Below are 11,364 nucleotides of genomic sequence, written 5' to 3'. Positions count from 1 at the left end.
GATTAAAGTGTGTGTGTGAAAAAAAAAAAAAAAAAAAATGGAAATAACCCTGCTGATTCACGGATTATTATCTTCATGTGCTGATTCACGGATTATTATCTTCATGTGATTATTCACGGATTATTATCTTCATGTGCTGATTCACGGATTATTATCTTCATGTGATTATTCACGGATTAAAATCTTCATGTGATTGTGACAACGTACAACAAGAGAGAAAGAAGAGGAACTGAAGAAACTAGACAACGTACAACAAGAAGAAAGAAGAGGAACTGAAGAAACTAGACAACGTACAACAAGAAGAAAGAAGAGGAACTGAAGAAACTAGACAACGTACAACAAGAGAGAAAGAAGAGGAACTGAAAAAATTAGAAGAAGCATAGTAGCCTGGAGGTGATTTTTATAAACTTTATTGACTTTTGATACATGTTTTATACAGAGCTGTAGCGGATATCGTGGAAGAAGAGGATTTTACAAGAAGGAGATGTCTTTTGACTTTTATACCAGATGAGGAATGACTTTTCTTTAAAAGTGACTTTTTACGGAGATTCTGCTTGGATTGGACTTGATTGATTTCTGCAAAAGAAGAAAAGAAAGTATTAACAATGATGAATCCTGAACAATTTTATGAACAGTATCTACGTGATGAAGAAACTGAGGGAACAGAATTTCCGATGGGAGGAAATAGTCATAATTCTACTGGAGGTGTTCAAGAACTAACAGTAACAGACAAGACATACAAAGGATCAAGTAGAAGAGGTCTACAAATGAAACCACAACTTTTCGATGGGAGTGATGACTTTGAGACATACTTAGATCAGTTTGAATGTATTGCTGATTTAGGTGGTTGGACACTGAGAGAAAGAACACTCACTCTTGGAGCCTGTTTGAAAGGACAAGCTAGAAGATTCTACGCTGGACTAGCACCTCATGAGAAAAGAGAATATGCCAGTCTTATATTTCAACTGCGACAGAGATTCGGCACAGCATCCAGACATGGGGTGTACTGGACCACACAGTTTGAAAACAGAAAAAGACTACCAAATGAAGGATTGGCAGACTTTTCTGATGAACTTCTGCTACTTGCACAAAGGGCATATCCAAATGTTGGGTCATCAACTCAACATCAACTTGCACTACAGCAATGGTATAAAAATATGAGTCCAGACATAAAATGGCGATGTTTGGAGAGAAACTGTCAAACCATTCGTGAAGCTGAAGAGGTGGCTGACATGTATGAAGCTATCATGGTACCACAGAAAAAGAAAATCTTCATGGTCAACGGAGAAGAATCAACGATGATAAATTCTTCACCGGAGACAACTGATCGAAATCGTCAACAACAAAAGGGAGACAGACGGTGCTGGACATGTAATGAGACTACACATTTGTCCAGAAACTGCAGACAGAGAACACAGTTTTGCACATGTTGTAAACGCTCTGACCACAGTTTGAAAGACTGTAATTTGTACAGGAAGTGCAAAGAACAGGAACAATTTGAAACTCGACCAACCCACAACGGACGTTCTCAACAGAGAAGAGAGGGAAACGAGAACCGCCGATTTTAAAGGGTCGAGAATCGGTAAATCGACGAAGACCCAACATGAAGAAAGAAGAAATTACGAAACAAGAAAACAGGGAAGATAGTCAACGCTACGTGAAGAAAGAAGAAATTACGAAACAGGAAAACAGAGAGGATACTCAACCGAGTCAACGCAACATGAAGAAAGAAGAAACTACGAAACAGGAAAACAGAGAGAAAGAAGATAAAACACAAGAAGATGTTCCACATCGTGCTGGGTTGAAACATTCCAATGCAGATGCTTTGAGCAGAAAACCCTGTACATCATACTTGAGACAACAACAAAGAGATCAAGAAACAATGAAAGAAGAAAACTTTGTTGCATGTACTTTGATACAACAGAGAACCAAGAATGATGAACTAAGACCTACAGCAGTTCAATTCTCTTTCTCTGATATCCTCAGTTCTGCAAGCAAGCAAGTTAAGCAAGAAAACCCCAACATAGCTATGATTGTGGAAGATGAACAGAAACCGTCATGCAGTAAAACTCTAGACTCATCATCAAGCACAGAAAAACCTGATTTTGAAGTCAGATTTCATCCATTATCTTTGGACGGATGGAATGCAGAAGAACTTAGCCAAGCTCAACTTGAAGATCAAGATATTGAACCACTTCTATCTGCGAAGATGAAATCAAAGGAGCGACCAAAATGGGCAGAGCTCTCTACAAAACGTTCTCAGGCAAAAACACTTTGGGCTCAGTGGGACAGACTATGTATAGTAGATGGTATTCTCTGCAGAAAGCGTCTTGAGAATGATAAAGATACAGGACTACAAATGATCGTACCTGAGTCAAAGCAAGAAGATGTTATGAAGAATCATCACGACGTTCCCACCGCTGGTCATCTTGGATCTGAAAAGACAGGAGAGAGAATAAAACAGTCATATTATTGGCCAACCATGGATGATTGTATCAAACGCTACTGTGTCCAATGTGACAAGTGTGCTGCTAGAAAATCTCATCAAAAACGTGTTCCACTTGGACATTGTGGAGTTGGTGAACCTCTGGAACGAGTGAATCTAGACATATGTGGACCTTTTCCCAAAACAGTGATGGGAAACACACATATTTTGGTCATCACAGATCAATTCACACGATGGACAGAAGCAATACCAATTCCAAATCAAGAAGCAAAGACAGTAGCACAAGCCTTCATTACTCATTTCGCAAGCAGATTTGGGTATCCACTAACACTATACACTGATCAGGGCACAAACTTTGAATCAGTGTTATTCAAGGAAATGTGTAATCTAGTGGGGATAAACAAGACCAGATCTACAAGCATGCGGCCTCAAGCAAATGGAATTGTAGAACGATTCAACAGAACACTGGCTGCTATGTTAACAGCGTACTGCGAAAACAACCAGAAAAGCTGGGATATCTACTTACCTCTGCTGGCCTCAGCATACAGATCGTCGGTTCACTGCAGTACAGGTATAACTCCAAATCGAATGATGCTGGGACGTGAGGCGAGACTACCGATGTCACTGGTGTTTGGACGACCCGGAGCTGAAGAAGAAGATGTTTCCCCAGATGTCTACACTGCAAACCTGGAACAGACATTTCAAAAAGTACATGAACATGCGCGGAAACATTTAAAGAAAAGTGCAGTGCATCAAGAGAAGTATTACAACATGAAAACCAGAAAACGTGAACTGAGTGTAGGACAATTAGTCTGGTTGTTCAACCCTGTCAGGAAGATAGGTGTGTGTACTAAAATGACGTCAAAATGGAAAGGACCGTATATCATCACCAACAAGATTGATGATTTGACATACCTTATTAAAACTAGACCCAAGAAAGATTCAAAGGCGTATCACATTGACAGACTGTTACCTTATAAAGGAAAGAATGTGCCGACGTGGATGAAGAAGTGGAGATTGAACTGTTCGTAACTTCGCCTTGTTTTTCTGGAACATAACGATGACATTGTGCAAAAGATAGTCATTCATAAACAGTATTTTCATATATGTCTTTCGTAGGGATTGTGTTAGTTAGTATGATGGAGCGTAACTCAAGGTAAATTGAGGCTGGTTTCGAGACATATATGACTAAGTGCCAAAAGGTGCGCACGAAAAGCGGACAAAGGGGCTAAAAAATAAAAGTTGACAAACACGACTGATATTGTGATTTTTGTTAAGACAACAGATGCTGGAACCCAATTACGAAAAGAAAAGATAAATTTACCCAAATGATTTTACAAATAACGATAATTTTGTTCGTTATATCATTCAAAACGGCACTGAGTCATAGCATTAAGGTTATCTCGCACGTTTTTAAAGCTAGGGCTTTGAAACTTGGCACACAACCAAAGTATAATGACCTCCAGGTATGGTGCACATCACACTAAACAACATTGAATTTCAAGGTCACAGCGAGGTTAAATTTCCTTTGCAAACTGGAAAATTGTCGTTGTCACGTCTTACATGTTTTAATACTAGATCAGTTAGACTTTACATACTTCACATACTTTCAGCATTTTTATAAAACCTCATTAAAAGTGACCTGCTTGTTAATCTTTGTCAAAGTTCAAGGTCACAGCGGGGTCACATCTGGTCCAAATGTGGAATATTTTCAATTTATTCAGCGCGTTTATAGCACGAGCTTTGAAAATACACACAGTTCTAGTGTATAATGTTCACACACGATTAAAGTCTGGTTGAAAAAGTCAAGGTCACAGCAGGGTCGCGTTGAGGTCAAACATATACATTTTTCAATGAGGTTTTCTCATATGTTTTTGAAGCTAGGGCCTTGAAACTTGGCACACTACGCAAGTTAAATTAAACCTCATCAAATTCCAAGGTCACAGTAAGGTTAAAGATCCTTTAAGGATATTTTCTAAAAAAGGTGACCGCCTGGTTAATGTTTGTCAAATTTCAAGGTCACAGCAGTGCCATCTGGCTTAAACTTTGAAAAATTGTCAATTTCTTCAACTAGTTTTATAGTGTTTGAAGTCATTCACACATGATGAAAGTCTGGTTGATAAAATCAAACGTCAAGGTCGCAGCGGGGTCGCATTGAAGTCAGACACATACAATTGTCATTTTCACGAACGCCTTTTAAGCAACACCTTTGAAACTTCACACATTCCAAAGTTTTGATGTTGTTTGGTTATAATCAAAGTGTGGTCAATTTCCATGATTGAGAGCATTCAGAGGGGTCAAGTTGAGGTCACACAAAAGAGATTAAATTGTCGACACAACAGATGAGACTGGCTACCACTGTTTATTTTAATACACTTTTATGCAAATTTTAAATTGTGTTCAACCATATACACCAAACTCACCCAAACTCCTGAAACATCCAAGAAAAGGAAAAATGTGTCCAAGCAAGGAAAAACGCCATTTCTTCAAAGGCTGGAATAACTACAGAGGCAGCCGCGTCATTACACACAATGCAATTACGTCATACATCATACATTTCTATGAGTCATGTTGAATGGAATGGTGGCATGTGCCTCTATTCTAGCTAACAACAAAGCTGAAAAAATGAATATTATCTGTTTGTTTTGTTTGTTTTACCCGTACGAGACCTTTCTGTGACCTTGACATGTGACAAGGATCTACCTTAACTTCTTTAAGTCGGAGTTGAGAGTTGTGTGATGTTTGAAGGCTCTCCCTTTAAAAAAAACTGAGATAATGATGCATTTTCGTGTTTTTGATTTGCCCATGTGACCTTGAGATTCGACAAAGGTCAACAAGACTTTAACCGTGTATGGGGGCTATTAAGCCCAAAAATGTGAACTTTCAAGGTTCTTGCTTTGAAAAACTCTGAGAAAAAGGTTATGTTTTTTTTTTTACCCACACGAGACCCTGCTATGACCTTCACATTTCTCAAGGATCAACCTTGAATTCTCCATGTTGAACAATCATTAAGCAAAAGCGTTGTTTGAAGTTTGAAGGTTCTAGCTTCAAAAATCTCTGAAAAAATATGTTTCATCCGTTTTCTGAACCACATGTGACCCAGCCGTGACCTTGAAATCTGACAAGGGTCAACAAGACTTTTACCATGCATGGGGGCGATTAAACCCCAAATGTGTGTGAAGTTTCAAGGTTTCAACTTAAAAAACGTCTGAGAAAAATATACATTTTCCTTTTTGGACAATGTGTTGCACGCAAGACAACACGACAAACGCTCGTGTTATCATTCTTTTACTTTAAGGTCGACTTGCGTGCCCGCTCTTTCGCTAATCTCAATTAAAATTCATCTTAGAAGTTCGGTTTTATTACGCTTTTAATTAAGAAGATTAAACTAAGACAACAAATAGTTAGTTTTACCCATTAAACTCGATAAGGTAGTGACATTTTATGTTGAACGCAAGAAGGTGTCGCACGCAAGATCTGAAAAAATGTTGACGACATAATTTCAACACTTGATAGCGCAATCGTGGTTCGTGATTTCTTCACAAATTTTGAACACAGAATGTGTCACGTGGTTCCGTAAATGAAGTAGATCTTTGTACATGTAAATTTTGTTTTTAAAAGAAAATAACCGTTAATTACCGAACATTTTGTCGCACGCAAGATATGACGAAATTTTCAAATCGTTTTCAAAAATGCTGTTCAAAAGTTCTGCAGTCTTTGCTGGATTACTTGAAAGACAGCAGTTTGATACACCGTTATCGCTTGACGTGTCGACATCAATTCCAGAGTTTTTGAAAAAGAAATTTAGTAAATATCTGCGATTGAAAAATGTATGCCGTGATGACGAATCATCTTGCGTGCGACACCTTAAAATTCGGTTATCGAAAAAAAAAAATTCTCTCGAGATTTAGATTTGACGTTTGGTCTCGTCTGTAAAGCGATGTTTCAGGCATTCAATCAAACTAAATGCAATTCATTTGTGCTTCTTGTTATTTTTCTGTGGCATATTCAAAACACGAGGTATCACGATGTCCTTTTTCAGATGGCCGGTTTTGGCGTTATTTTTGACTTTAAACAAAGATAACTTCAAAACCGTTCAAGTCAGACACACGAAATTATGTCCACTATCTCTTCGCACATTCATCCACACACACACCAATTTTCAGCAGACACACGTTTTTAGAAACATTTTTATTGTAAAACAAAGTCGTCTTCTGTTCTGTGAGCACCTTTTGGCACTTAGTCATATATCTTCCTGTGTGACAATAATGTGAGGCACTAGGCCAAGATAATTATTCAAACTGGACAGGTAGAGTTCTCAAGGAGTCGAGTTATTGTTAGGCGATGTGAAATTGGTAAAGCACGAAGGTACTGTAGCACGCTTTTTCAATCCTAACAATGTTACTCGGTCTCGGTTAGTTTTAGAAGATAAGTGGGTAATACAAGATGTATTGTAGTATGGACGGTTGACAAATATGAAAACATGGACTATGAATAACTTAATTAGCGCAATACGATATTAATGTGTTACAGATGGAACCAGTACCGGTATATGAAACCATAAGTGATGTTTCAATCAACGAGGGGGGTCAGGGGAAGGAGAAAGAGAAAACAGACTTGCCTTCTGCAGCAAAACTATACCCAGTCACAGTGTATCTGCCCTACGATGAAGCTATGGCGATTGCACAGGTGCAAGTGACAAACACTTTTGCATCTTCTGTGATCAAACGGAAGGATGGAAGAACCACCATCAAACTAAACTACAAAAAGATCAAATAGGACAGAAGTGATTCACTCAAGTTTTAATTTCAAATTTCAATTTCTATGTTCTAGTTCTGGTACTGGTAGTTAAAGTTACAGAAGAATATGTTTTAAAATATATAGATTATGCGGAGCATAATGTTAGAAAGCGGGGGTGCATGTAATGGATGGCCCTATTAGTATTATCCAGAAACTTTAACCTGAACATTAGTGGATCTAACCTTTGCACTGAGAAACATGTGATACAGATCTAAAAGTGTTCTTCATTGACACAAGTGAAAGACTGGGAGACTTGTGGACAAATGTTATGATATTAACTGTGTTAAGATGTACTCACCAGAAAACCACTGCACAGTTCGTAGCAGGAAACTTTCGCTGACTAGTTTATGTAGTTTTTATTCGGAATCGTGTGCGTATCGATCGCATTCTTAAGAAACGAACACAATGGAACATGGTCTTCTCTTCGATGACGCCATTTTAGATGACGTGTTGTTCGAGATCTCATCGAAGAAGAACGATGAGAGAATGTTATGTTATGAAATGTGCATGTGAATATTACTGCATGCATTTTAGAATTAATTCATTATTGATAAGATAATGATTGAGTGAAAGGAAACAGAGATTTGGTTTAGTTAGATAAATTGTTTGTATGTTGTTAGAGGTTACCCAGAGAAACGTAAACAAACACTTTTTGGTCGCTTTGACTTGAGAAGGTGTTATACGAGATCTCATCGATGAGAGAATATTATGTAATGAAATGTGCATGTAAATATGGTTATGCATTTTAGAATTGATTCATTATTGATAGGATAATGATTGAGTGAAAGTAAAATGGAGATTTAGTTCGGTAGGATAGGTTGTTTGAGCATTGTTAGAAATTACCTAGAGAAACGTAAACAAACATCCTCGATCGCCTTGACTCTAAGACGATCGAGAGTGTCGGTTCGTTGCTAAAGGTACGAAACAAGAAGAAAGGAAGGAGAGACAAGGTATGTTGTTTATGTTGTTAGGACATGTATTGGGGTAACGTAGACAGACAGGGGAGATCGTTACGGACGATCGAAACGTTAGCGGTAGCTAGAGGTAACAGGTAAACAAACAAGGAAGGAGATAAATAGAGAAGGGAAAGGAGAAATCGGGGTTGTTCTAGTCGGGTTCTAAAGGATGCTGTTCTATTCAGGTTGCTTAGGATTGTTGTTTTAGTGTACTTCTCCGAGACGGGAGAAAGGTTGTTCGCTTGGCTTAGCTTGGCTGATATGTTCTAGCGATTTGGGTTCTTTTGGGCTGAACGATGTGGTTCGAGTAGGCTTCTTCGAGACTGGACTAGGAAGGGATAGCAGTCTACAAGAAGAAAGTGGGGCTATCCGACAGGAGAAATCGGGGCGGCTTCTTCGAGACTGGACTAGGAAGGGATAGCAGTCTACAGGAAGAAAGTGGGGCTATCCGACAGGAGAAATCGGGGCAGCTTCTTCGAGACTGGACTAGGAAGGGATAGCAGTCTACAGGAAGAAAGTGGGGCTATCCGACAGGAGAAATCGGGGCAGCTTCTTCGAGACTGGACTAGGAAGGATATAATATTGAGTTGAGAATATTAGGTTCTAAGCTACATGAAGAGATCGCAGTCTACAGTAAAGAAGATAGTCCAGAACAAGGTCATCATATGTCATGCCTATTTTTATATGTGAATGAACGATGCACTGATATATTGAAGTTCGATACGAATTTGTTCAGATGAATAAATCTGAACATTGAAACCTGGAACAATTTGTGTTTGCTTTATTCTTCATTAACATTCACACACACAACAATCAACAACCAGAGCCAACAACAGCTCGCGCGCCCATCCCGTTACAATATGTACACAAAATGCAGCGACAGGGAGAGAGAGAGAGAGAGAGAGAGAGAGAGAGAGAGAGAGAGAGAGAGAGAGAGAGAGAGAGAGAGTAGAAGAAAGAGAGTAGAAGAGAGAGAGAGAGAGAGAGACAGAGAGAGAGAGAGAGAGAGAGAGAGAGAGTAGAAGAAAGAGAGTAGAGGAGAGAGAGAGAGAGAGAGAGAGAGAGAGAGAGAGAGAGAGAGAGAGAGAATGGGGGAGGGAGAGAGGGAAGAGAGACAAAGAGAGAGGGGGAGAGAGAGACTCTGAGGAGGGAGAGAGAGAGAGAGAGACAGAGAGAGACAGAGACAGCGAGACAGCGACAGAGACAGAGACAGATAGACACAGACACAGACACAGACAGAGGATGATGGAGACATAGAGACGGATAAAGATAGGATCTGATTTACTCAACATGTCTGCAAAGAGACAAATGCGATGAGAGAATGACTTTATCCGGGAACCCATGGTCTCGGCAGGGAATGCAGGGGGGTGGGGGTGGGGGCGGGGTGGTGTAGAAAGAAGGCAGACAGGCCGACTGAAGTAAGGCAGAGACTGTTTTCACATGAAAAGATACAGAGAGAATTTGAGAGAGACTCAGACGTAGAGAGAGAGAGAGAGAGAGAGAGAGAGAGAGAGAGAGAGAGAGAGAGAGAGAGAGAGAGAGAGAGAGAGAGAGAGAGAAAACTTTGCAGAGTTTCCTATTATATTGCCAGTTGGCAGAATAAACAGTTGGTGGAGAGAGTCTGAGAGTCCAGAACCCGATAGTCCGGATATATGCAAGGATGAGTCCAGACTAAAGGACTACAGTGCAACCAGCATTAGAATCTGGTCACTGATGGCTCACCGGGTAAGAGAGCTGCAATAACCCGGATTGACGAAAAGGAGGAAGCCCTGGTAGCCGACAGACACTTGAAGAAGATACGAATTTAAAAAGACACATACCAGAAGTGACGCTGGAAGATGTTACACATTTATAAAGGCGCAAATGCTGAGATAATAATAATAATAATAAATGAGCATTTATATTGCGCAACATCATAACTTTACAATTATGCTCTTTGCGCTTGACACATTTAAAATTAAAACACAGTGATACAAGCATTTACATCTACATTCATAGTCAGCAACGCTTTATTAAAAGCATACACCATCACACACACATACAAAACATTCTTCACATAGGAACAGCATCTTTTTTTCTTTCTCTTTTCTTGTTTCTTTTTTGAAGATATTTTTTGCCTTAGTGTTGACAGTCGCATATATGTGACCCTCCACCACAAAATGAGTCGCATGTCACCTCGCGCGGTTCTGCGCTAGGCTTAATATAAGTCCGGGGGGACTGTGGTAAACGTGTGAGGGTCACCTTTGTCACAGGCTTATAACTCGAAAAGTTGTCGCTCTTTTCTAAAACGGTTTTTACCACTGGATAGAGCATAACAAACTCTTTAGGAAGATGTAAAAATATGAAAATCATGCAAAGATGACATGCGACTCATTCCGTGGTGGAGGGTCATATATTATAGTGTTTAATACCGATTTGTGCTTTTACGAACAGAAGAAGACCCGGAAGGACACTAGTACGAACCTAGGTATCCCGAATGAGGAAAAAAACACAGTAGCCAACGACACTTAATGACATGACAACTTTATAACTGCCAAAAACGAGCATACTTACAATGGGAATGATGAAACACGATTTAATGAAACAACATTACATGAAAACAATAATCACAAGAAGGCAAGATAAAAGTTCGAATGAAAAACAGTAAATCAATCAAAATAATAATATAGCTTTTCTCTCTCTCTCTCTCTCTCTCTCTCTCTCTCTCTCTCTCTCTCTCTCTCTCTCTCTCTCTCTCTCTCTCTCTCTCTCTCTCTCACTCTCTTTCTCTCTCTCTGTTACCTCTCTTGCAATACATGTAGCTTTTCTGAAAGGAAATCGGCGGAGGAGGAGGGGGAGGGGGGGGAGGGGAGTAAAAGAACGAATAAACTTCTTTCGAGACAACTTATATAAGGTGGGATCTAATAATCCATTCGTACTTAAAAACGCAGTTTGTCTGAAATGACAAGAAACCTTCCAAGCAGGAAATGCATCCAAGATTTGATGTTCCTCGCTTTTAAAACTGCCCCGCCGAATTTTATTTCAGCTTGTGGGAAAACACAACTTTGCTTATCGTTTTCGCCCAGCAAGCTTACAAAGACGCCCGTAAAAATTGTTGCGAGTTTTAGGCTATAGGGATCAGTGCCCACACACCTGACACGAAATAAACTATACGCATGACAG

At 39.5% G+C, this 11,364-nt stretch overlaps 1 long non-coding RNA gene across 2 annotated transcripts; it reads right to left on the bottom strand.

Annotated features, from left to right (window-relative positions):
• Positions 1–394: 394 nt before the first annotated feature.
• On the bottom strand, positions 395–7,658 carry LOC138981103 (uncharacterized). Of its 2 annotated transcripts, XR_011460557.1 has the most exons (5): positions 7,545–7,658; positions 3,420–3,493; positions 2,973–3,133; positions 2,370–2,435; positions 395–576 (listed from the first exon to the last, which is right to left on the bottom strand). It is a non-coding gene; the product is annotated as an uncharacterized lncRNA (long non-coding RNA). The 2 variants fall into 2 exon arrangements; XR_011460556.1 differs by lacking the exon at positions 7,545–7,658 and having other exon boundaries at positions 3,420–3,619.
• Positions 7,659–11,364: the final 3,706 nt, after the last annotated feature.

The sequence above is a fragment of the Littorina saxatilis genome, linkage group LG12 (assembly GCF_037325665.1).
Source record: "Littorina saxatilis isolate snail1 linkage group LG12, US_GU_Lsax_2.0, whole genome shotgun sequence".
NCBI lineage: Eukaryota > Metazoa > Mollusca > Gastropoda > Littorinimorpha > Littorinidae > Littorina > Littorina saxatilis.
Note: the sequence above shows the minus strand (reverse complement) of the source record. Positions and strands in the feature narration are given on the sequence as shown.